Source organism: Gallus gallus, chromosome 5 (assembly GCF_016699485.2).
Source record: "Gallus gallus isolate bGalGal1 chromosome 5, bGalGal1.mat.broiler.GRCg7b, whole genome shotgun sequence".
Taxonomy (NCBI): Eukaryota; Metazoa; Chordata; class Aves; order Galliformes; family Phasianidae; genus Gallus; species Gallus gallus.
In genome coordinates, this window is record NC_052536.1 from 27454721 (window position 1) to 27478512 (window position 23792).

Below are 23792 nucleotides of genomic sequence, written 5' to 3' on the forward strand. Positions count from 1 at the left end.
AAAGGCCACTTAACAAGCCTCACTTCGCCAAAAAGCTAGCTTCCACGTGCTTTATACACATACTAGTTCACCTCAAACTGCTTAACTGGGTGATCTGAGCATGACATCTACTAGGTGCAGCAAGACAGCTGCCTCTCAGCAGCAAATTGTCTTCTTTGTCTCCCTTTGGGCTTCTGGGTCTCCTTTCCTCATGAAGCAGAGCCATTGTTTCACAGGCTGGGTTTGCCCAGAAGAAGGAAGTGGGAGGAGGACAAAAAGAAGCCTGCACTGTGGAAGTAAATAGCTCCATTAAGGCTCCGCAGGATGCTGTAAAGCACATTTTTTAGGAAACCATTCTCCTTACAGTACATGCAAAGCACAATAGCTATCAGAAACTCTTTCTCCAACAGCCACATCCCCTTCTCGGGCTGTTAGAACAGTGCCGCAGCCGTAGCTTCCCTCTCCAGCCCTCCCACCACCTCCAAATCACACTCCTTGCAGAGGCACTTGAAGGTAGATGCTGGGAGCCATTGCAGGGGCTGCTTTACAACCTCTCTGCAAATGGAAAGAGATGCCAGTGAAACTCTATCCGACCCTTGTCAAAGGAGGGACCATCTGCCAGTAAGGACCAAGCCAAACAACTTACTTCAGAGAGACCAAGGTTAAATTTCGTCTTCATTGCCAAGCATGACCATGCTTTATTTACATTAAAGGCACCAAGAGCCTTCACAAGTTCCTTGCAAATAAACAACAAATTCTGAAGAAGTCTAGAGACCAGGGAAGGCATACCATAGAAGGAAATCTTGATGCAACGGGAAAGATGAAACATGGGAACGGGGAAAGAAGCAGCCATGTGAGGGCCTTGTCATTTCAGAGCATGGTAATGCTCAATCCCCACTGCACACTCCTGAGTGCATATAAAGTTCAGCTTCAAGCCAGTCATCAAGAACTGGCAGCGTGCAGAGGGATCCCAGCTCACTTCTGCAAGCGTCAGCTCAGGCCGACACAGAGTACAAAAGGTTTGAGATTGGTGAATTAGGAACTGTGCTCGTAACACAAAAAGCACTACAATAAAAGAAAGATGCACCATGTACAATCGGGCTGCCAAACCTAGCAGAAGTCTCAGAAAGATGACAAGGGCACTGGAATAGGGGAAATGCTTGTTACTACCCTAATGTCATCAATACTAGTAGTGTCTAGTTTGTGAAGTCAGTCAATGTTAAGGGATATATATTTTTTTAAATATATATGTATTAAAGAGATTAACCCAAAGTCTGCTACCACCTTCCTTCCAAGAGGCAATTAATTTCTGCTTATTTCAACAAGATTAAAACTCCACTTCTTCCATAATTATTTCTTTTTCCTTTAGTATTACACCAGGAAAAAAAAAGGTATGAAGGAAAAAAGCTATGAGGGGAACAAACCAGTCCTGAGGAGTTTTGGAGAAGTGATCAAGACAATCAGCACTTTTAAGACCTCACCTGAACCACAGGCTGGTTTGTATAGGTGATTTGCACAAGAAACCATTTCTCAAGGGTCAAACCAGAGCTCTAGAATCCTTCCGGAAAGATTTCAGCTAAGCACCACAGCTAGGTAACACAGTTTGTTGACTTGAGAGATGCCAGGTATATCCCAAGCAACACCACGCTCGCTCTACTAATCTACAAGCAGTCAGCAGAGTTGAGACAAGCCTGTTACTTTGATAAAATCAAATTGGAGATTTCTCCTGAAATAAAAACAAAACACTAAGGGCAAAAAGACCTGATAGTCTTGTGGCAGCTCCCAGCTTGTAGTTCTATGTTTGAATGCTGACACATTTTCCAAAAGAATTGAAAGCCACGCGTTTCATTAGAGCAGGATCTCCTTTGCCTTACGTGGAACAAATTTATTGTAGGATAAACTGTCAAATATAACAAGAAATGGTTAGATGGTATTTTAGCTGCTATTTAGTTTTTCATGGTGTACATAACAGCCCTCAGTCCCTTATGCTGCTTCTTCCCCCTCTGCATACACCTCCCTCATCCCCCCACCCAAGGGGGGTCCTGGCTGAAATGTCATTTGCTATCCCATTCTTTTTAGCACATGCTTTGTAATCTTCTTTTTGACACATTACAGCTAATTGTTCTAACTCACTATGCAAGTATGTGCAATGGAAGAGATGCAAATGGAAAGACCAAGGCACACATTTGCTTCAGACAGGTGTGCAGCCAGGAGAACAATACCTTCAAGAGCTCCTCCTGTCTCGTTAGCATTTGCAAGGCAATGGAAGGCACAAGGCTGAGCCTAGGAATGAGAGCACACCGTGCTAGTTGCTAGATAAACCCAGGAAAAAGAAAACCACAACCACCCAACTCTGCTACAAAGACATCAGGAGCTCCCATTGCAGAAAGAAGCCACCTCTTGAATTCGAGTCATGACTGGCTCCCTGTGGTCTTACTCTCACAGCAGGTTCTTATGATTTAACCCCTAGAAAAAGCCAGAGCTATTTGATCTGCTGCTAACACCCAATAAGATCCGCACCACGCCTGTTCTTAATGCTCTCTTTGTTCATTACAGTGGACTCAGAGGATTGAAAAGGAAATTAAAAGGTCACTCAGATACTCGAGCTATTTCTGTCTCAGAACATGCCAATAATTTGGCTCAGAAGCAAGAATCAAAAAGCAAGGCTGCTTGGAAACAGACTTCCTTCCCTCAAATTCACATCAGTAAGTATTTAACTCCCTTTTCATTTCTGTAGCTACAGACACTGACATTAGCTTGATCCTTGTTGATTTATAAAACCAGATTTATTCATAAGGTAAAGAGTAAGACTGCATATTCACTACTTCACTGCCGTTGGCTCTTCCTCTTCAGTTCCCAGCTCTTTCCCCACATCTTCAAGCCTTAACATCGTCTCACCTCTGCTTTCCCTTCTCTTTTGTTCCTTCAGATTACTACCACGTCCCTTTACCCTCCCGCACACACTCCAATTCATGTCAGACACACCTGAGTGAACCTTCCATCTCCCTCCAGTTCCTTGTGCTACTTCCTCAGTAGAACTCATTAGCAGGGTCTTCAGGACTGCTTATGACTGAAAAACTCACCCCTGGGCATACAGGAATGAGTTTGTAAGGTTTTGAGGGCAGTTACTTTGTGGATTTTCAAAGGTGCCATGTGGCTGCAGCATTAGCTATGCGGAGGTGTGAACGCATTGCTCTGCTCCACAAGGGCTGATCCGTGCTCTCCCTTCCCAGTGGTGTGCACAGAGGTGTTGCACCTTGGTAATGTAGGCTGCTGTCCTCCACGCGAGGGGTCATTGCCACCCTACAGCTGTCTGCCTGACATTTTCCTCAACAATTGCAACTGGGAACACAGGGATCTCCTGCTCCAAGGAAAAAGAAGCAGACTGGCTTCTCTCCACTGCCAGATGTACTTTCAGACTGCCTGCTGCTTCTCCTGTTGCTTTTTTCTTTCTTTTCTTTTTTTTTTTTTTTAATTGTTTATCTATGTCTCTCTCAGAGGGAGAATCTATGAACAATCCTACATTTCTTGCCTGGGATCAAGAGATGCTGTCGAATGTGTCTTTCAGGGCTTGATGCTAAGCCAAAGCGTGGCTGCAGTATGGGCAACAGGCTACTGCGATGGCTGTGGCGAGCCAACTACCAAGAGCAGTTGGACAGAGGACCGAAGTTCACTACTGAATTGCTCTGCCCTTAGCCCAGTGTCCCCAGATGCACCTTTTCTCCCTCTGACAAATAGTTCTCTAGGTTTCGGTCTCTTATACAAATGGATATTTAATATAGTGTAGCCCATGGGCTGGCTGTGCATGACCAAGCGGCCACCCTGTTTGGAACTGTCTGCAAGCCAGGGTGTTTTTCAACAGAAGCTGCTTGCAGGAATACCTTGTCTCGAAGAACACAGCACCCAAGGGCTTGGAGTTGCTAAGAAACATAGCACAAATGCACTAGTCGGAGCTTCCACCACAAGTGACTTATAGCCCCAACAGAAGACAACCAGCCCCAAAGCAGTCAGTCCTCCAGAGGGGACTGCTGGGTCTGAACACAGAGGGAAGGACAGCCTTGTGTCATATCTTTCTGTGGAACACGATCTGTGGCAAACCCCTCAAACCCAAAGAAGATCATCCACCTGCCCCTGCTTCCTTCACTGCAAGGATGGGACAGAATCTCTTCTCTTATAAGACCATGCTTTCCCAAGGGGGAACATCAACCCACACGTTATCATAAGCCTCACAAAGTAAACCAGCAGTATAATGCATTAACATACTTGGCAGAAGAACCATGCTAGTGGTTTTCTGAAGTTTTGACCAAGGTTAGAGTTACAGAAACAGGGAAACAATTGTCTTACACCTGGGCAAGAAGGCAGCAGTTGACACCAGCGCTTGTTCCCAGCAGCATGGGCAGCAGAGTTCACACAGGTCAGCAAAGCAGCGCAGGCTCACAGAGGGCCTTGAATGCTGCCTCGGGGGTGGAGAAAGGTGTCTCTTTCCAGCGAGGCCTCCCCAGGAATATGAAGAATGTCATTTCTGAGGAGCTGAGTCACTCTCACCAGCAAGGACCAAAGTTTCTATTGGTGTTGCGTCAAGCGCTTTAAACAAACTCCCCACACAAACAAAGAAAAGAGAACAACTCTTCATAGTGCAATCCTCCAATCCATGCACGCCAGACTGAGTGATGCTGCAGACTGTTGGCACTCATAGATACTCATCTGCTGTGATCCATCACCATACACCCTCTCTCCCTTACTGAACTGCAACAGTACTCAGGTAAACAAGAGGAAAAACAATTACACTGGTCGGGAAAATATAAAAAAAAGGTAGTCATTTACATCCAGAAATAGCCCCATTCTCTTGCTAAAGCAACACTGCTCTGGTATATTAAATTATGCAGATTTGCAAATAAATTGCATTGACAAGTAAAACCAAACTAAAACAAGCCACCATGAAGAAGGCGGGGTGGACCATTGCTTCATATTGTAGAACAAAGTTCAGAGGCCATAAGTAGCAGTACAGCAGGAGAAACTATTCAGCTGAGTACACTGACCCAGAATGCAGGGTTCAGTTACCATCTATGCACATGTAGACTTCAGTAACACCGCCCAAGCAACATTTTGTGCAGGTCCTTCTGTGCCCTTCATTTTTAAATGCACATTTAAAAATTCAGAGCAATTACCTGATACACTGGATCTGTGCTCTTACAGCCCACTGCAGAAAGGGTAGAAAGAAAACAAAGAGAATTTGTGTAACAAAAGAAAACAGAGCAAGAGAGGAACATCTGCTGCTTTTACCAGAAGCACCATATGGTCTGTATCTGAGGTACAGAGAATGAGTTCATTCATATTTAAAAGCAAAAGTAATAGGTCACTCCTCCCAGGACACAAGGGAAAATGGCTATCCCCCTTCCACTGTTCCAGCCCAATCATCCCCAAAACAGATTTGGGATTCTGAAGAACTGGTGCTGCTGGTACTCCTGCCCAGACAATCAAGCTCAGAGCACTTCATTACAAGACGCCAGAATGAGGAGATGAAAATGTCCCTTCGGAAGTTTTGTTCAGCCACAGCACAAGCCTGCTTTATCCAGCCAGAGCTGCAGTGCTGAATGTCTAGTTTTGTCAGAGCACTGCTGTAATCTACTAATGGAACTATGATGTTTGGCAGTAGTACTGTGCTGACTATCCTTACAGCTCAGCTGCTATCCTGGAGCCACTGTCAGTTCCTGAAGGCTCTGCCTGTAACAGCAACCAGTACAGGTCGTTTAGGTCTGAACATCCAAGAACCTCCTTCTGCAACACATTAGCAGGATGTTAGAAAGCAATGCTGCTACAACACAGACACATCAGCTGAGGTTTCTACTTCAGCAGTGCTATCCCTCAAAGTTACAATACAGGATAAGCAGGTCAAGCAGAACAACCTTCATACAGTTTCATTGTCTCTTTAAAAAACAGATCAGTAAGTTTTTGTCTTTGTTATGCTTTGTTTTTCTCTCTTTTTGAGCACTTGGTGGTGGCTATCTCACGGCTGTGAAAGCCTTCTGCAAGCAGGTGAGACTGGTGGTACTGGTGAAGTCCCTCAACAGCACACAAGCTAATTCAGCTACTGGAAGAGTTCCTTGTCCCACCAGGGCCTTGCCATATTTATTGCTTCTTTATTCTTTCTAAACCTGAATCCTCACTTGCTCTCTGAAATTCAAGTCGTCACTTTGTCAATTGAGTTTTCACTGCAAGAGACGGATGGCAAAAAAGGATTAGAAGGATTTTGCGGCAGTGCTGAGCAGCCTAAGCCACAGAGAACAGCACATAAAAGCCTGCTCTGACAACTGAATGCCAGAAGTAAATAAAATGGAAAATGACAGGCCAGATTAACAAGTGCCAGCATTAGCTCCCAGACTCGTCCAGGTCACAACACATCCCAGTGTCCCCTCTCCATCCCTTAAAAACACTCCAGTGTGAACCCTGTGCTGCCCTGAGCAACACGTACCACTGTGTGTTAGGCTCTGTCCATGGAAGAGAACCTGGGCAAGAAACCCAGACATAAGCAATCTTACAAAAGGAGCAACTCACAAGTGCCTATAGCAGAGCCAAGTATTTGCTTAGATAGCCCCATGTTCTTGGTGCAGAGCTCTCATATGGACTCAAGTCCGCTGCCAAGGCAGCAAGGCTGTTTCAGCTCCCCTACAAGCAATAAGGGGAAAGCAATGCAGCAGAGCGGAGACACAGACAGCAACTGTCTGATTAACAGCCTCACTGCCAGAAAATGCATGAGGGAAAAGGAATCTAATATCTGAATTTTAGCTTTTGCCAAGTCAAATATTTACTTAGGGGTTGGTACCAGTCTCATCTTAGGATCAGAAACTTCAATCTTACGCTTATAAAAAACCCAGCTTTTGATTATGCTTTTGTATCATAGTTGTTTTCTCCCATTATTTGCCTCCCCACACACACATTTCATTTACGGGTGATCCTGTTAGAAAAGGGTACATGCTGCATTGGAGAGCAATGGAGGCAGCGTGCTCCTGTGATACAGCAGTCTCCTAGGGAATCTGAAAACAGAATGCAGGCTTCTGACTTTAAGGCCATCTGCAACACAGGAGGTCCACCGTAAATTACCCTTATATAAGATTTTCCATGCCAAAAGAAGCCACCCACAATCGATTTTGAGCAAGATCCATAATCTAGGTTTCTTCCACGTCAAAAGACTGCCAGCAAAACCATCACAGAATTAAATGCATTTCCAGACTTGGGGGTGGGGCAGGTAGGAGGGGTGCAGAAATCAATAGCCTTGGAAATCACAATGGCCGTAGCACAGCTTTAAGCAAGTCAAAAGCCACTGGGAGAGATTAAATATAGACTTCTATAACAAACACTTCTACAGTCTCTTTCCTGCCTAGTATCATTAACTCTGCTTGTGGCTAACTGTGATCAAAACCACAGCAACCTTGCTACTCTTTCCAGAAAAGGAAGATTTTGCAGAGAAGAACAAAATTCAGGACTTTGGGGTTTTTTGTTTGTTTGTTCATTTTTTACTATGTGGAACTTGGGACGTCCTATGCATTTTAGTATTACCCGAATCTACAGCTTCACACAGTGTTCCTGTATCACTCTGGGGCACAAAGAAGCAAAAACCTGAGAACAAAGGAAGCCAGAGCACGCAAGCAGCTGCGTGAGTGACACCAACGCATATACACAGGAGTGCAAGAGAGGCTGTGGCCAAAATGACTGCATATGGCACCTGCCCTCTGCAAAGGGTAAAGGAGGCTGAGGGGGAGAGGCTAGTACTTTACAGGGGAGAAGTCAGCTTCCACACGTTCCCTTCTGAAGTCTGCTCTCAGCCCTGCAGTTTCAATATTAAATTTCATTAACAAGGGAGGAGAAGCACTATCACTTCTTGCTTAAAAGTAGTTAAGTTTTGCCTCAGAAAGTCTTACTTCTGTCCTCATATTTGTCATATATACAACAATAAAAGGGTATTTTTTTTTCCACTTGTAAATTAAAAGCAGCTTCAGGCATTAGAGATGCCCCCAAGTTGCTCTGTCATTGTCTGAACTCATCTGACTCCTGATTGCTTTTGTTTCTTATCACCTCATGCAGACCAGAGATGAAAAAAAAGAGTAGGATAGCCAAAGCCTACAGCCCTGTGAGAAGCAGATCTATTCTGCAGGGTATCAAAAGGACTATATCTACAATAGGCATACCACAATCTACTAAAAGGAGAAAGAAGCATTTATGCTCCAAACTTCTGTAATCTAATATAAATAGATGCAAAGCAATTTTTCAGACGTTAGGACTTCTCAGGTAGTATTTCCTATATTTAAGTAGTCACTGCCCTCTAGGCATTCAGAAATCCCAGAGTAACAGCATTTTGGTTTGCTTTCTGAACGCCAAGGGTTTGAGTTCTCCAGCCCAATGAAGTCTGGAGAGGAAGCCATTCTGTTTGCAGCAAAAGCAGGTGAGGTCTAGCTCAGGGCTACTATGGGAAGAGATGTTAAAATTCACCTTTTCCCAGAGATTCATGCAAATCTTGCTCTGTGGTATAGCTGTCACTGCATGTTTTTTCATCTCAGATAAACACAGTGGTTTATTTAACGCCTACTACCACAGAGTAGCTTAGTTTTCCTTTCCAGGCCAGGTAGTAGCCCTGTATTCTTGAGTCTGGCTCCGTCGCACCCTCCCACAGCCACCCACACGTACAAGGCCACAGCCTCCCCACACGTCACCCAGTGTGTCAGAGGTGGCTGGCACAGCCCTACACAGACAGCTGGAAACTTGGCAACCTTGCAGCCAAACAGTGGAAAAAACACAATATAATGAAATCACACACCACAGTACAAGGCATGCAGCTGCCACACACTACACCCTATTACACAGGAAATAGCCATTAATTGTAGAAGTAAATCCACGTGCAATTTTTATGCAATTAACTTTCAGCTTCTGTAATTTAGATCTCATTCCAGGAGACTTCAGAGAAGCTCATCCTGTGTTACAGAGGGTTACCTATAAAAAAAAAAAACAACATAGCCAAGCAATCCAAGCGTAAGGCTCACCGCAGCAATGCCTTCTCCACAGAAATACCAAGGAAAAGAATGCACGTAACCTTTTAAAACCTCAAAAGCCCAGACCTAAAACATGAAAATTGAACCATGAAACCTTTGCAATCTTCTTCTGAGCCTCCTCTTGCTCTCTGGCCAGTAGCAGTGATTTCACTGGTTAAGAACTCTATTTCTCCTAGAGGAAGGCCTCATGAGGGACGCTCACCTATTACACGCAACCCACACCATTATAGAAGACACCCAGATTCTCAGCTCTCCATCAGATTTCCAGAATCTGCAGTGCTTGCTCTGCACAGGAAGTTGCACCTGCAGTACCTCCAGAGGTCCCAACATTTACTACTCCTGGTTTTCACAGCCAAAGCCATTCCTTCTCTCCAGGCAGCTAAACAACATCATCTCTGCTGGCAGCTACCTCCTGGGCTTCAGGAGACTGTTGAGAGTTTTGTCTTCCCAAAGGCACTCAAGACCATCATCTTCCCAAAAGTAGCTTCACATAGAAGAAACAGGCTATTTTTAATTAATTACATTTTTCTGTGTTATTTTTTCTCCTACCTTCCATCACCATATGTTGTTGACCTTCAACTGTGATTTGTGGTCCCACCAGAGAGTGGTACCTAGCACACTGCACATTACATTTCAGTTACAGACGCACAGCTCACCAAGCTGATCTACTGTGCAAAAATTCATGGGATCAATACGAGCTCATCCAGCATGCTGCTCTATTTCCTGAGGATGCCACAGGCTTTGCTAGGCAGGAAGCACACAGAGAAGCCCAGGCAACAGCTACACAACATTCATGGCACTGTACAAAGCTTCCAGTAACGTTTCCCATACTAAGCACCTTTCCTAACCTCCCTTCGTTTTGTTTTTTCACTTGGAAGCAAATAAAGACAGCTCTGGAGGCAGAGACTGCTTCTGTTTTCATAGGCACTGTATCTAAAGTACTCAGCATCAAATCCCTGGGTTGCAGGCACAGCATCACATGCTGCAGAGCACACTTACCATGTACTCTATTTGCAATATTCTTACTTCCCCCTTCCCTGCCAAAAGGAGAGCATTTCCACAGTAGTCTTTCAAACATCACATACAGAGAGCATAAGAACAATCACCCTCACAGTGAAAATCTGAAATAGAGTACTGAATTTGTGAGCTCATCCCAGGATAACTAATGAGTTAAGCCAGCTTCAAAAAGCCTGCTTGAAATATCTTATCAGTTATTCTTCAGCCTCACCCTTCTCCAAAAAAAAAAAAAAAAAAACCCAAAAAAATCAACATTGCCTCAACTTGAAAAACAGGCTGCCTTCCACACTTTACAGCAAGTTCTACCATCATCATATAAAACAATTGTGGCTTTGTACCCAAAGAGGACATAGAGAAGAACTCAAAGATGAGAACGGCTAAGGTAATAATGGGTCCTAGAGGGAAAAAGAAAAATCCATATAGAATTTAATTTTAAACTTAATATTGTTCTTCGTGTCTTGGAGGACAAAAAAAAAAAGAAGCTGCACTATCTTATAAAATCCACCACAAAATGAACACGTAGCATCAAGTTCTGAAAGTGAAGAAAGTAATGTTTCAAACTCCTTTGAGGAGCTAGAGAGCACCCAGCTATAGGTGCATACAATTCAGTATATGCACATATCCTTGTTAAGACACTGTGCTGCATTGCCTGAACTAAGTAACACAACTGCTCAAAGTATCACTCCACAGAGGAATTCTGTATCCCTTTTCTGTAAGTACTAGGAGTCTACTTGTTATGCCAACTATTTAACAAAGAAACGTTCACATGAAAGAGCAGGAATTGGTTACGTTGCAATCAAAGGCACAGTGCAGGAGGACTATACAATACCAGCTTGCTTTAGCAAATACGACTGCTTGTCAGCAAGTACCTCACAGAAGGTGTATCTTCACTTCAGTAAGGTTTGACTGGAATCACATTTGGAGAGGCTGCAGTACGTGCAGAATTTCATGAACAGCAGCATTTCTGATTCAAGCCCTCCTCTTCAGTCAGCACCTAGCAAAGCACCAGCGCACTGCTGGAAATGGAACAAAGGACAGGGCACGGGTGCACACAACAAACAAGGCAACGGAGACTTACAAGAGGCAGCCTAGGTCATCCTTGCAGCCAGGCTGACAGAGCCCAGAAGAATGCAAGTGCCAACTGTTCAACATTCAGTGGCTCAAAAACTTCGATTTCTTATAACTTCAATGTTCAGATTCTTTCAGAAGTCTTATGCGTAAACGTATTTCCTTTCCCATCTTCCTGCTCTACTGAAGACTTTACACAGGGCAGCCTGGTTGTAGCTCAAAAAAATCACAGTGTTTCTGAAGAACCCAGGGATTCCTTGTGAATCATTTAAACAAGACAGGAGGCACTAACAGATTTCAGGTGACATACCTTTGAAACAGGAGATTTACTACAAGTTTCCATAGCCAGCTGCTTTTGAGATGAGTATTTCACATTGATGAGTTCCTCCCAGATTCTCACTTCCATAAAACTGCCACACTGCCAACAAAGAGGTGAGTTCTTGTCCCGGAAAGCTCTCTATGTAAGTTACATATCAATAAGTATGATGCTTGTAGCAAACAGTTGTCTTTTCTTGGGACTCTTATGACAGATTTGCTCAGCTAGAAACATGACCTTTCCACTGAAAAGGCAGAAAAGAGAGGATTTGGACACGTGAAGAGAATGGCAGACCAGCTATATTGGTAATGTCTTTCAACAGACACAGCAAGGACATTGCTGACACCCATTCCACCAGGCTCACCTTCACTTTCACGTGAAAAGCCTATACTTGTAAACGAGAAGCAAGCCAAAATAATGTATCCTGTGTGAAGCCAGGTCTCCTCATCACAACTCATCCTCAGGAACATGCTGCCAGGAGTCCAATTCCCTTTTTCCAGGGTGAGGGGTAACACCCCTGTCAGGCAGCACTGAGTTCCAGCCCACTGCTCAGAGGCTAGATGAGACACCTGATCACTGCCTACTTTGACCCAAGCCCTCCCCAGATCCTGAGTTCTAACAAGGAATACAACTGGCTGTTAAAACAACTGAGCTGAGAGGCATCAGCCACAGGAAACAGGCTGGGGAAGGCCCCAGCCTTACACGCAGCAAGCTGTTTATCACACACAACGTCAGAGTGCCTTCTGCAATGTGTTAGTTAATGATTAAGCTGCGCTAATTAAAAACAGTAGCTTCTCAGCAAGGGATAAGTACAGATGAAAAACTAAAACCAAGAGTCTGCTCCATAAAACACTGAGGGGCATGGGAAGGGGTGGGAAAATGCAACTGTCACTTCATGGTTCAAGTGAAACTACGTTACTGTACCCAGGATGCGGTGGCTTCGGAAAGCCTTCCTACCTCTCTAAGGAAGGGCAGCCTGAGAGTCACAGGGGCTAGCTGGTCTTCCAATTACCGTGAATTAAAAAGTATACTGAAGGGGAAAACAATGCATTTAGAATCCAAGCCCCCCGGTTAACAAGTAAAGAAACAGGAAGATGAAGTGAAACAGAAAGAAAATACCGAAGGAGAAAAGCAGATCAACTGTGAATATTCTGTCCTTCTCCCTTTATTTTCAATGCCAATGATGACATATGTTTCTGGATTTTCATGCTAGAGAACACTGCTTGAAAAGGAAATGCTAACCAAGAAGAGAGAAACAAAGAACAACACTGGAAAACAAACAAAGGAGAAACCCAGGTAGACATTAAGAGATGCATGTGAGCACCAGCCCACACCAGAGCAGACACTGCTATTACATGCATTTGGGCATTAGGCTGCCCGTGGTCCAAACTGCTACAGCAGACATGGGGAACAGACACAAAAATGAAGTCTAGAGAGCATTCAAGGCCTCATGGGAAACTGAGCAGGATGTGTTCAGAAACACTTCTGCAATCCTTCTGTTCTCACTTCTCAGGATAAAAATAACGGAAGAGGAATTCTGTTTTCTGTACTACAGCTTCTTCAATCAAGTTCTCTCTCCCTGTCCCACTCGCACACCCCTACACCCACACTGCTATAGGATAACTGTTTCATACCATAGGAGATGAACAGAATGCTGAAAAGTGATAGAACACGAAAAACCCTAAGTACAGGGCACTCGTTTGCAGGCAATGCCATGCACAAGCTAACTGAGAGGATTAAAAAGAAATAAAAAGAAAGGCCAATCACACATATGCCTTTATTTTCAGGTCATAGAAACACTCACCACCCTGAAAATGAGCATTTCCTGGGACTGAACAACTGACATGTGAATAATGCCAAGCAAAGGCAGTCATGCCTTGCCATTATTTTGCCCATATAAAACACCTCGCACTTCTTTTAGCAGTGACATCTTCTGGAGATGGCCAATAGAATCGACCTTAGAAAAATTCCTGTTTGGTGCTTCCTGCAGCAAATGCTCCCACGCAGGCTCACTTCAGAGAGTCACACGGGCTCCTCACCTGCATACAGGCACTAGCAAATGGTAAGGTGGGGCTTTGGACTCCTGCAAACACCTTACATCAGCCTCCTCTGAGATGCACCTGATGAAGCCTCTCTTTCTCCTCCTCAGGTACCTTTTCATACACTTTTTTCTTCTAGGTCAACTTACCTAGACATTATACCTATATAGCCAAAAATTATGCAGTTTGAAAAGACAGCAGATTTTTATATCGTCACTTCAGGCCTTTCCAAGCCTGTACTGAAAATAAAACCCCTCCATCAAAATGAATGCCATGAGAACATTGAGCTGACATGCTGCCACGAGCTGAGCAGATGCACTCAGTTTCCGTCTTCTGAGGAAGCTCTTTAGCCTGTTTAAATCCTTCCTGCCCTACTGTTATATACTGACACTAAAGAGGGTCTCAAACCACCCTGCAGAGAGAACAGACTGTAGTGAAAGACTGCAAACCCCCTTACAAATTCATCAGAAGGGCAGCTCAGCCAGACTCAGGCCAGATTATCCACTGAGGATTGTCACCAACTATCCCCAGAGAACCTGCTATCACAAACCAAGAGTCTCAGCTAGGAGATCTGCTTTTATAAGCACCAGGATGAGCTTCCCCTCAGATCTGTATTGCCACGGAAAGGCTAAAGAGGCCATATCAGTACAATTCAACCCTTCCTTCTTGAGCTGCAAGACATTTTCTAACACCTCTGTCTAACCTCTCACATCAGACCCGTTCACGATCCTCACCACCATTTCCCACCCACTGCTGCAAACAGAACGCAGCAACAAGGTATGGCTGTAGTGGTTTCTGTGTTATATTATACGTAAAAGTGTATTTTGCTATATGCTGAGGCTTCAAGATCTCCTCTACTGCTAAGCAGTTCCTCTTTAGATGAGGAAGAGATCATTGGCGTAAAATAAAGCAATACATGGTTTGCACATACATTCCTCCCAGGAAAACTTAGAGCTCCTTGGACTCACAATCAAAAGTTCATCAGTTTAAGGCTGTTTAAAAATATATGAGAAACATTTTTGTTTGCTCAGCCAATAAGGGAGGAAAGAGACAGAAAGAAAAATACTTTAAGTTGCATCCCTGTGCCTACTTGCATTTTTTCAGTCACACATCCCAACATGTAGCACAAGATGCCACTATGATCAAATCCAATATATCTTGCTCCAATGAAGTTATTTTCTCACTTAATGATATGAAAGACAAAGACACACACGCATCCATCAAGAAACCTATTTAACTAATGCATACAAGCACCACTCGTGTGCACCCAAAAAAATCTCAAGTGAGAACCCTTAGAACTCACCCCTTTGCACTCAAGCTGGCAGTTGCAGGAAGCAAGGCCAGCAGGCCAGCACAGCACTTAATGCCTCATCACTGCTAGGGGAGCTGGGGGAAGAAAGAGGTGGCAGCCGGAGGAATTATCCCTGTTCTGATTAGCATCAGAACAAAGGCTCACATTAGTTCCGTCAGCAGCAGGGCTCCCCGAGAGCACTGAGTAATAACCTTGTTGAAAGCATTAGAGGGATATTCCTCCATCCCTGCTCAATCTACATCTCATCTCTAAGAGAGAACCTGGGGGGGGGTCGGAACAAGATCCAAAAAGCAGCTTGACGTTTAATTCTTTGAAAGACAGACTCTGGCACTGTCTTAGCACTAATTCTGTTCTAGCTTCTCAAGGGTAGCAGCTGGGAGCAGATATGGGGAAAACAAGAGAAAAAAAAACCAACCATAAGCAGAACACATTTTCTGTTCTTTGAAAAAGACTGAATAGTACAGGTGGGTTATCATGCAAGGTTAACTCTGGAAGGCAAAAGAGTTCAACAGCTTCTGTATCAAAGCCAAGAAGCGGTAACAGCATGAGGAACACAAAAGAAAAACATCCCGTGGTACATAAGTGCCGTAAAAAAGTCGGAGGTATCAGGAAGAAGAATGAAGCACGGTTATAAAATTGTAACGAAATACTTTAGAATAGATTTCAAAAGAGGAACCAAGAATAGCAGCATGTGGACGTCTCCTTACAGCACAGGAATGTGGAAGGCAGCACATTCTGATAAGTCTGGAGAAAAGTCTCTGGTATTTGGACAAAACACACACGTGTAAAAAGCAAAGAGAAATAAAAGTAACCACGTTAGCTCTCATCTTACCTGGTGTTGGCAGAAGCTGGCATACAGCAGTCGTCGTTAGCACAATAGAAGTGATGATTCAGTGGTGGTAGGTTGATTTGCACACCTAGAATGCACAAAAAAAGATAAGGGCATTATCACATCAATGAGCCACTAGGCTGAGGGGAGAAAAAGTTCCATTAATTTTTTAGAACACAAGCATACAGATGTGCTTCAGATATATGTATTTCATGCTACATTCATACCTGGGTTGGAGACGAAGAAAGTTCAGAACTACCCTCACGCACTCCAGTTAGAAATCTCAAGTATAGGAATAGAAAAGATCTCGGTTTCAATCACAGCAGAGAATTACTGCAGATGTTTTTTAGCATTAGTCAAGCTTTATGTATTTTTTATCAGACAAACTTCCGAGAAGTTACTTGAAATATGCAAACTGCATCAACTGCATATGCAAATATGCATCAATTCCAGCTATCCAATACACACACGCTTGTGCATGTAAAAAAAAGCTAGGGGCCATAAGTCTTGCACACTTCCCTAACAAGCATAGGAGAAAGAACATTTACTTCTAGGTACCAGAAAAACACGGGTGTATTTTATAGTGTCTTATCCCCCTACCCTTTTATTTCAGCTTTAATACCAGAAGTTCAAAGACCTGAAAAGGTGGCTATTAATAAGGTGACCACATAACCTTCCCCACCTCGGCTGGAAAGCACAGCAACTAACTGAGAACTGAGCAAACTGAGTATCAAAAAAAGAAAGTAAGAAATGTGCAGAAGAGGGAATTTCTGGCTTGCCCACCTAAAGGTCTTGCTGTTAAACATTTGAATAACACCACATTTCAGTATTTAATGACACGTCAACTTTTTGACTCAGAATATGCAAGTCCTTCAAGACAGTCATACAGCAAACCAGAAGCAGACTTGAGATGAGGTTCCCACAGCTAACAAAATGAGAAGCAAACCCAGAGGGCTTCTCTTGCCTCTTACTCAAATAGCCACACGCTTACCAGAACACACACCCCCATTGTACAGTCCTGCTACCCATACCTACAAAGATGTCTTTGGTGGGTCTCTCTTAGCAGAGTTGTATGCATGGTTTTACAGTCTCTGCTCACAAATCCTATGATGAGTCTCCAGCATATTTTTGTTGCACATCACAGAAATGGTTTACAGCATTTCAGGATCACACAGCTCTTAAAGGAGTTGCAATTAACATCGGAGCACCTAACTAAGTCTAACAAAATGCCTCATGAGAGCAATCGGCACAAATGGCCTTCAACACCCAAAGCAGATTCTGGCAGATCCTACTGTGTTAGTGCAGGCTGCCTCAGTTTCTATTGCTTAAGAATTTCAGAAGTTATTTACCAAGTGAAAACAAACCAACAAACCCACAGCAACGTTAAATGGATCAAAGACATTCCAACCTTTCATTAATCTATACATTTAAAACTATAAATACAAGTTACAGCTCCTTTCTAAACAAGCTACCTTACCAACTGCCATTGAAAACCAGACACGAGGTACACGTTTATCTACTGAAAGGTCTGTATTTTTGTATAGCATAAGAACATTGCTCTCACAACCACTCATACAGAAATAAAATGATATAAAACGGAACTATCAACAGGATTTCCCTTTTACAACTCATATTCCCTTACAGTCCTGCAGGAAGAGATCTAATGCAATCTTATTTGAAATCTTCTTTGCTCATCTTCATTCCCAAACAAGATTCCCAAACTTCGGTTTACTCAGAGACAGCTTCACTTCTAATTCATCTTATTACAAAACCCCATTAAAGCAATGCAGGAGACAACCAGGAGCAGCAGCAAACCACAGGAACGTTTATCTACAAGCTGACTGGAAAATGAGTTCAGAGAAAGCATAAAAAGTGTTGACGTTCTCAAAATGGTTCTGGATTTTTTTTAAGCATAAGCTAAGGACAGAGACACAGAACTTTAATACTGGTTCCCTTCCGAGGAGGATGGGGCACATCTCAGCCTAGCAGCTTCAAGGGAAAGTCATTCTCATAACAAGTAAGTTTACATTGCTGAACTGAAAGCCCTTCTGGTTCACAGCATAAATACGATGCAGTGTTCCCCTCTGCCCTTTATTGTGCTCTACCAACTCCAAAGGCTGCATTTACCTTGCCTGGAAGGTTACAGCTGCAGAGGGGACAAACTCCCTTTCCAGTTAATGCTTGCTTGCAACAGGAAAGCGAATTTACGGCTGAGAGGGCTGGTTGCCAGGATAGCTGTTTCCCCTGGGGAACATGAGACACATTGATCCTTTTTGCTGTGGAGAAGGTTCCCAGTGCATGCTCCACTTTCAGAGTCTACCCATTGTTCAACACTCCGGCAGAGAGAGCCAGGAGCTGGGGGAAGGGGCAGCTGGAGCCAACGGGAAGAGTTCTACACCTCTAACTTCTGGTCCTGCAGCTCCTCAGTCGTCTGCAATTACCACACACAAGTACCATTGGTTTAAAATAAATTAGAAAGCAAACAATAGACCAGGTTGCACTGGTCTTTGGGAACCTTCAAAAGAAAAACGAGTGCACGGGTCAGCCTAGAAGCTGCAAGTTCCCAAAGTGTACTCGGTGCATTACCATCAGAAACATCCTCTTACCATCGCTAGGTTCAGCGTGCAAACATCCTGCTTGCATTCCGCCCAGGGCTGGCCGGGTAAGAACACTGAGCTTCCTGTGAGAGAACGTTGGTTTCCACCGCTTTGTACCAAAACAAACAGCAAACCAGCGTTGGGTGCAAATATTTCTTGCTGCATACAAAAGCTCACTTCCTCGAATTTATAAAAAGCATTTCCACTGGTTAAGCTTAAGATCAATTTTTGCAACCGCTCAGCAAACAGGCCTGCTAGCAGAATGAAAGAAGATCCGCTCTGCATAACTACAGAAAGGCACAGCCCGCTCAACAGCAGAGGTTCTGAAATACAGGGAGTGCTTCATCTGTTCCTAAACTCCTGTGCTGGGGGTCAGATCGTTACATCTGGAGCAATTCCATTTGTAGCCGACACAACTTCAAAACTGAGATCAAACACGTACTGACGGCATTTTGAAAGATCTGGCGCTCGTCACGATAGTTGGATAAACGTAATTACAAACTACTGCATTTCTGGCAAGAGAAGTCCGCTGTAACCAATACCACAGTACAAGCAAACATCTTTGCTACAGATGGGATAGGGCTTCCCTTTTCCTGTTCTCAGAAACGTCTGTGTGCTTCTATTTAGCTACTCCCAAAGCAGAAGGGAACCCCTGCTGCCCCCAGCCCCTCTGTCAAGCAGAGCAGGCCCAGCCCCGGCACAGAAGGCCCCCTCGGCTCCTGCTCAGCCCCCCAGCTGAGGTCAGCCAGCTCCAGCGGTCTGCTGAGGGTGCAGGGAGAACCAGTGCCGAGAGGAATGCAGGGGAAAGCAGGGGGAATGCTTGCACGCAACTGACCTGTCATGCAGACACTTGTGGGCTTCTCCAGAAGGAACGCAGATCAGCAAGAACAAACACAGAGGAAGAAAGGAGGAAAAAAAGACCCAGGTTCTGGGTGCCTACGTCAGACTCTACTGACCTGACAAAGGCCAGCAGCTCACAACTGTTTTCTCACAAAAGCAGAACAAGTGAGAGATGCGTTCGGGTGGCAAGGAAGTGGGTAGGCACGGCATGAACAAGCACATTGATAAAAAGGAGAAGTGATGTAACAGGAACAGCCCCAGACACAGAAACCCAAGTCTGCAGCTAAGGTTGCACAGCTGAGGTTAAGACTGCTGCAGACCGCTCTCACTGCGAGCTGAGGCCGTTCTCCAGGCAGGGATAGAATAGCAGAAAACAAGCGTGATCAGAAGACAGAACTAATCATGTCAGAGCCGCCGCGCTGCGGGCAGGACAAACCCCCAGCACCGGCGGTAAGCGCTGCCAGCTGGCTCCCCTGCAGCTCCTGCCAGCTCCAGCAGCCATGTCAGCCCACCTCCACCGCTGCACTAAACCTAAACTCTGCCGGGAACTGCCTGCAAACTGCAGAGACTCGGCGAAGCGGGCGAGCCGAGGACACCCCGCACTAACTCACAGACCACAGGTGGCCAATTTGCATGACAAGCACAGAGGTGACAGAAGCAGAGCCTCTGCCGCCGTGAAAGTGCAAAACCGTAAAGCAGCGGCTGGGAAATGTCAGCCTCCGGATCGGTGCTTTCCCAGACCTCACCGAAACATCTGCATATGAAAAATTCACCTTTGAAAGCAGCAACACGAGGGCAACTGGATTTTCACCGTGGCTTTTAAGATGTTATAACTTCCTTATCATGTGCTACTTTGCTCTACCAGGAGACGCAACGCTCCAATAGCGCACAGCAATGAGAACCCCCTTATATGTTACCAAGCTTGCTAGATGACACGACAGCTCCCTCAGGCACGTAAAGGCTCCCCTTTACAGCAACGAGCCTGCCTACACTTCAGCAGCGCTCAGTCCTCCGGCCGCCTGTGCAACACCCGTTTACGTAACAGGACAAACGGATTGAGGAGGGCAGATGAATCTCCAAACAAGAGAGAAGTTGACGTTCTTCTCAAAGTTTTGCCCGTTATCAGCAGTCACAACAAGACAGACGCGTGCCCGGTGCCACGGCAGCACTCGACCACGGAAGCCTGCACTGAAACGAAGGGGCAGACACACCGCGGCACGAAACGAAGAGGCGGCAGACGGGCAGAGATTCACGCTAAGGCACCTGAGGGGGAGGTGAGGAACGCAATCGGCGATAAACCACAGCCACAGAAGCAGCGATCCTCACGGCACCGGCGTTTAATATGCAAACCGCCCTCTGCCGAGGCATTTCGCCTCTCTTTGATGTACGCAGACAAGTTCTAACTGGAGGTGCGGGACGGGAGAGTCCCCTCTGCCCATTATCTCCGCTGCCTATCGCTGCTCCTGCGCGCAGGGGAAAAGGAGCCAGAACGACAACGAAAGAAGTGCAAAAATCGTTATTGCTGCAGGAGAGAGGCAGCGTGCTGCCGGCCGCGAGGCAGGGCGCAGAAGGCAGGCTGGTGCCCGGCGTCCGCAGCCCAGGAGAGCAGAGAGACGAGCCGAAGGCAGGGCACGGCAACGGCGCTCCGGAGGCGCCGAGCTCAGCGCTCCCGCTGAAGGAATCTCGGAGCTCGCAGCCCCTTCCGAGGAACTTTTGCTCCCATTGTTCTCCCCGAGCCGCTCCAGAAAGCTCCGGGCTCGCAGTGACAATGCGTGCCGCTGCCAGGAGCAGCACCATTACATAACAACGCCGACGGGAACACGCACAAAGGCACGGGGAGAGGCGGGCGGGCGGGCGGGCGGGCGGCCGTCCTCCTTCCCCGGCCCGCCGAGCTCCCGCACGCCGCCGGCACAACTCCGGCACCCTCCCACCCCCCTCCGCCTCACGCACCGCGATCGGCCCACGCGCGGCGCTGCCCTTGCGAACTACCGTGCTGCCGCGAACCCGCCGCCGACCGGACCCACGTACCACCGCACTTTTTCACCTCTTCCTCCCGTCGCCTCGCCCGCCCAGGTGCGCGACGCGGGCCCGAGCCGCCTCCCACACCCCGCCCTCCGGTCCCCGCCTCCCCTCCCGGCTGCTCACCGGCCGTCTCAGGGGCGGAGGGGCGGCGGGGCGCGGGCACGGTGCCGCAGCGCGGGGCTGAAGGTCGGCGGCCTCGCGCCCCGGCCGGCGCCGCCGTCTTGCCCGCCCCCAACGGCCCGCGCGCCTCGCTCCAGGCCCCGCCCCGCGCGCCGCCGGCCGGCGGCGCGCGGGGCGGGGCCTGGAGCGAGGCGCGCGGGTCTTAAAGGGGCCGCGCTCCCTTATCCACCCACCCGCATCGCCTCTTTCTCATCCCGTATATACACGCGTACACACACCGCGCGCATCCACCGCGCTACCCGCCGCTGCCCCGCGCCCTGCCACAGCCTGCTCGCACCCTTCGGTGAGCTCGGCCTCGGGCCGGCCCCGCCCGGGCCGCCACCGCCCTCTGGCGGCCGCACGGGGGAGAAAGAACGTGCAAGCGGAGGAACCGCAGGCACTACTTTGTAATTAAGAAGTATTCACGACGAAGTTGACCCTCCCCAGCGTGATTTTGGCTGCAGTCAAGGCAGCCTTAGCAGCTCGGGCTCTTGTTAACCGGTGTGAAAACAGCAGGGGCAGCCTCGCCTTGGGTTACTGCCTCAGATTCATTAAAACCGAAGTGTTTTTAAATCTCCGGCCCTAATCTTTGATTACACATTGCCTTTCGTTCCCCTTGAAGAACGCCACCAGCAATTTCACTCTTCTTCGGTAGTTTCACATAGCAATTTCCAGGCTATGCTACAATAAATGGCACAGCCCTGGAGCTGGAACAGCATGGAAGACCGATCATTTGCTCAAAACCAATGGTTTGCAATTAAACGGATGGAACACAACTGAATTTCAGTTTTGGCTTGAAAATGTAACCAGAGCTAGCGTGTATTATTGCCGTTGGTTTTACATTCAATAGCACTTGCTCATTGGAGATAACTCTGGGTCAACGCTTTGCTACTAATCTTAGGAATAACAGGGATACAGTGGTGGTTGGGACCCCCATCACGGATCAGAACCCTCTTGAGCTAGGGCTGAAAACCGCTATCGCAAAGGCATTCCCTGCCCAAACCCAACTGCCAGACGGCCCTTTTTACAGTGAGGATATTGCTACACGTGGTACAGTGAGGTCTGTCCAAGCCGGGTTTGGGTGAACATTGAAAATAATTACATTCTACAGAAAAGTTTGGTTCTACTTTGATGAAAAAAGCAAAGCGCTGCATTTCTGTACGGACGTTAGCTCATGGAGATGCAGTGTGCAATAGGAGCTCATGAGGTCCGCTCAGACCACTCCAATGGCTGTGCTCTGAGCTCTCACATAACATAGACCTTTCGACATCCTCACGCTGATTTCTGAATGATTCATGTATTTGTTTACCCCAACCTCAGTTTGCTTTGCGACCCTGGGGGTAATCCTCCATGATTCACTGTGTTCGAGGGCCCCATAACGCTCCCACGATGGTGAGCTGCCCACTACAAGCTGAGCCTGACCAGGACAACTGTGTGCCTGAGGGTCAGCATCAACATCATCTCTGATTTGGTTTGGTCCAAAACATGCCAATATTCTAATTCCTTCGAAAACAGCCGCTGGCAATGGAACATCCCCAAAAGCAAACACAACTTACTCTCACAGCTATACTTGTTTCCATGGAAATACACAGTGACAGGGCTTTTCCCTTCATTCTCAAAATTCTATCTGCCAGTCTTACATATTCTCTCAGAGTGCCCCGGTAGCTGCATAGATTGTACTTGAATACAAAGACAGCTGCAGGTGTGCCAAACGTGCACAAAGCTGAGTAGACAGCTGCTCGGCACATCCCCAGGAAAGAAGCATACAATGCTCATTAAGTGCTTCCTTGATCAGAGATGAGACACCAACCAGCACACACTGTAGCATTACCCAACAAGATGAATGTTAATAACAGCTCGCCATCAGCACAGCTCACATGCTAGCCTTAGACTCCAGCTTTACATTGGAGGGAAGGACATTGTATTTGTAGTGCAAGTCTGTCCCCAGTGGCTGCCGAACCTTTTGCTTCTAGCTCTGGCTCTGCATTGTCTCTCGCCATATGTCCCTGTTTCCAGCTACCTCCTCATGCCCTATCTCTTCTCTGTGCGCCTGTTCCGTGCATCTGCCCAGCAAGAGGCTCCATTTCTCTAGAGACTCAGTGCAATGGCTGGGGGACTGTCGCAGATGACAGCACGAAGCAGAGCCTCTGGGCTATGAGCAGTCAGGTTGTTTCCTCAGCTTCGGGCAGTTTGTTTGCAAAAGCCTGGCAGGGCCTGCAGAAAAGGGCCGGACACCCACGGGAGGAGGGAGGCATTGCCTGTGTCTCACAGGCAGGCAGCTTGTGCCAAGGGCAGGAGGAAAGCAAGAAGCAGGGAGCGACAGAACAAGAGGTCGAGCACAGGAAAGGATAAAAGGAGCCAAGACCGAAGTATCCCAAAGGAGGATTTTGGCTTTTGTCAGGCTATCGCACCAGCTTTGTGGTGTGTTGGGTTTCAGGCCTGGCTACCAACCAGGTCTCATAGGACTTTATGTTCATAATTAGGCCTTAGACTCAGTGCCTCTTGATAGTCTTAAAATGGTTCGTCAAGCTTTCCACTGACAGGGGAAGGCTGTGTTGTGAGGCTCTGTG

At 46.5% G+C, this 23792-nt stretch overlaps 1 protein-coding gene across 18 annotated transcripts in view; it reads right to left on the reverse strand.

Annotated features, from left to right (window-relative positions):
• The window catches only part of SUSD6 (sushi domain containing 6), an 80807-nt gene that overhangs the window by 53635 nt on the left and 3380 nt on the right, over positions 1–23792 (reverse strand). For 3 of the 18 annotated variants that reach the window (XM_046942625.1, XM_421180.8, XM_046942627.1), the window contains exons 1-2: positions 21187–21294; positions 15608–15692 (exon numbers count right to left, since the gene is read on the reverse strand). The gene's annotated coding sequence lies outside the window, so the exon portion shown is untranslated. Of the gene's footprint in view, positions 1–15607; positions 15693–17731; positions 18036–18210; positions 18311–19036; positions 19155–19814; positions 20065–20304; positions 20816–20991; positions 21295–23792 lie in introns of those variants that run through there. The other 15 variants (XM_046942630.1, XM_046942638.1, XM_015287590.4 and 12 more) reach the window with 10 other exon arrangements.